The sequence below is a fragment of the Apium graveolens genome, chromosome 7 (assembly GCF_009905375.1).
Source record: "Apium graveolens cultivar Ventura chromosome 7, ASM990537v1, whole genome shotgun sequence".
Classification (NCBI taxonomy): domain Eukaryota; kingdom Viridiplantae; phylum Streptophyta; class Magnoliopsida; order Apiales; family Apiaceae; genus Apium; species Apium graveolens.
Genome location: NC_133653.1, coordinates 6,232,200 through 6,235,588, shown reverse-complemented (window position 1 = coordinate 6,235,588; position 3,389 = coordinate 6,232,200).

Genomic DNA, 3,389 nt, shown 5'->3' with positions numbered 1-3,389 from the left:
AAAGTTAGTTGAGAGATGTCTACCCTTCTTTGACCTATTAAAAGGAGCAACCAACAAGAGAGATATTAATTGGAGCCCAGAATGCCAAAGCGCATTTGAAGAAATCAAAAGGTACCTTTCTCAACCCCCTGTATTAACCAAAGCCCAACCCGGGGATCCCCTATCCCTTTACCTATTAGCAGGGGCCCTGACAGTTGGAGCAGCCTTGATCAGGGAAGAGAATGGAAAACAGCAACCAGTTTATTATGTGAGCCAAGTGCTAAAAGATGTGGAGACCCGAGGCTAGAAAAATTTTCTTTTGCCTTGGTCACAGCATCCAGGAAGCTCAGGCACTACTTCCGGGGAAGGGAGATACGGGTTGTAACTAACCAACCCATAAGGAAAATAATACACAAGCCAGATATCTCAGGAAGATTGGTGAATTGGGCAGTCGATCTGAGTCAGTTCAACTTGAATTTCATTCCAAGAATAGCAATTAAAGCCCAGGCTCTAGCTGATTTCATCATAGAATGTAATTTCTCGGAAGAAGAGCCCGTGCAAATGAGCATTGACCCTGAGAGAAACACTGATCAAGACGTAGGAGCCTGGGCTCTCAAAGTTGATGGTTCTTCAACAAACGAAAGATCAGGAGCCGGGCTCATCCTAAAGAGCCCCGAAGGATTCACAATCCTAACAGCCATCTCCTTTGGCTTTTCAGCAACAAACAACCAAGCAGAGTACGAGGCCTTGATTGCAGGGTTGAAGCTAGCAAAAACCCTTAGGATCCAGGATCTCAAAATCTTCAACGACTCCCAGATCGTGGTAAAGCAAACAAACGGCGAGTACATAGCCAAGGATCCAGTTCTAGCCAAGTACCAGGCCCTGGTCCAAAGCTGCCTCGCCTTGATACCAAAAACTCAAATCATCCAAATCTGCAGAGAGGAAAATTCAGAGGCCAATACACTATCTAAACTTGTTCAAAATTCATCAGACTTGGATTGCTCCGTCTACTTCAAAGAATTGCAGAAACCAAGCATAGAGTCTGAAGAGGTCATGGAAATAGACAACAGCCCGAATTGGATGACTCCATTCATCAACTACTTGGAGAAAGGAGAGCTCCCGGAAGATAAAGGGAAGGCTCAAAGGTTAAAAGCCAAAGATGCAATATTCTTCATTGAAGAGGGTATACTCTATCGCCGGACCTTCTCCTCCCCAATCTTGAAATGCATAGGCCCGGGGGAAGCACAGTATTTCCTGATAGAGGTTCATGAAGGGATATGCGGAGATCATATGTCCCCAAAGGCTCTAGCTCACAAAATCATAAGACAAGGATACTACTGGCCAATTATTCACCATGATGCAATAGACTTTGTGAAAAAGTGCAAGGAATGTCAGTTATTCAGCAATGTCACCCGGATGAGCCCCGTCCTACCCTCTTTAGTCTTATCACCAATCCCATTTGCTGTATGGGGAATTGATATCATGGGACCCTTCCCCAGGGCCAGAGGAGACCTCAGGTACTTACTAGTCTCAATTGATTACATGACAAAATCGGTAGAAGCAAAGGCAATGAGAACAATAAACCAGCAAGATTGTATCAAATTCATGGATAACATTCTGATGAGGTTCGGGATCCCGAAAGTACTGGTCCCAGACAACGGGCCAAGGTTCGTTGGTTCAGAATTCGAATCCTACCTTCAAGAATGGGGCATCCGGCACAAGAAGTCATCTGTAGCCCACCCTCAAGGGAATGGCCAAGTTGAAGTAACAAATCGAATACTTCTCCGGGGGATCGAGAAGAGGCTCAGGGAAAGTAAAACCAAATGGCCAAAAGAATTGCCTAACGTACTATGGGCATACAGAACAAGCCCCCGAAGAAGCACAGGAGAAACCCCCTTCAAAATGACTTATGGAACTGAAGCTATGCTACCAATTGAAGTAGGATCCCCTTCCCATCGAGCAATCAACTTTGATAAGATAGCAAATGAGGAGGGGCTCAGGACAAATATTGAGCTAATTGATGAAGTCCGAGACCAGTCGGTGGCAAAAATGGAAAAGTATAAAGAGAAAACCAAAGAGCACTTCAGCAAGAAGTCCCGGGTCAAAAACTTTCAAGTTAGAGACTTGGTCCTTCGAGACACGGAAGCTTCAGATCCCACCAACACTGGAAAGCTAATGCCAAGGTGGGAAGGCCCATATAAAGTCAAGGAAGTTCTAAGGCCAGGAACATACAAGCTCATGAACATGGATGAATCTGAGATACCAAATACATGGCATGGACTCAGGCTCAGAAAATTTTACCAGTAAAGGAAGCAATAAAAAGCAGCCAAAACTTGTAGCCTATGGCAAGCAACCAATCTATGATCCTATATTTTGTATGAAGAAAATTTTCAATTCAATGAAAAGATTTTTCCTTTCTTAGAAAGTTATTACTTTTAAATTACTAGTAAACAAAGCAAAAAGCAATCCGGATATAGTTACAACCAGGTTCAAAGCAAAAAACAAAAGCAACCACTATTTGCTTAGAAATTTCTAAGTAATAGCGCAATCATCAATCCGGATATGGTACCATGCCTAGATTGACAGCAAATTCAAAAGCAAAAATCAACCTGGATAAGCATTCGAATCCGGGTTAAAAACAACCATTATTTAGTTCATAAAGCAAAAAAGCAAACATCAACCCGGGTGGATACCATACCCGGATAAGCATTCGAATCCGGGTTGGAAACAACCGTTATGTACTCATATTTTCTAAGTACATAAAGCAAATAAGCATACATCAACCCGGGTGGGTATCATACCCGGATTGAAAGCAATTTCAAAAGAAAATATCAAAAATGATAAGAATTCGAGTCCGGATTGATATACTATAGCAAAAACAAAGTCAACCAGGATAAGGCTTCATACCCGGAACAACTCGGATATAAACCCAATCCGGATTGGGGGCCTCAGCCACAGCCCGGATCAAGAGCATTTGTGCAAGGATCCGGACAGCTCATAAAAATAAAAACTGCAGATAGAAACAAAAGCAAATTTTTTTGCAACTGAAGAAAAGGTCAAGGCAACGACAGTAAAATTAAAAGCAGAATTCGGATCGCCATCAATCCGGAACAAGTTCAAACATTACAAACAACCCAAGTTCAATTACGAAAATCACAAATCCTAGTAAAAGAAAAATTACAGGGCTGGGCCCGAGAAATTTATCAAGGCTGGTCCGGATCTAAAGGAAGCTGGGGGTGGGGCCGTCGTAGGGTTCCGGTTCCCCCTGACCCTGCTCAACTGCAGCCTTCGCAGCAAGGAACTCCTGGATGAAGCTCTCCCAGGATGCCAAGGGGTCGGTCTTGATATGACGCTCAGCAACAACCTAGGATCTGCGGACTTCAGGAACCCCGGCTTGGGTAACCTCAAAA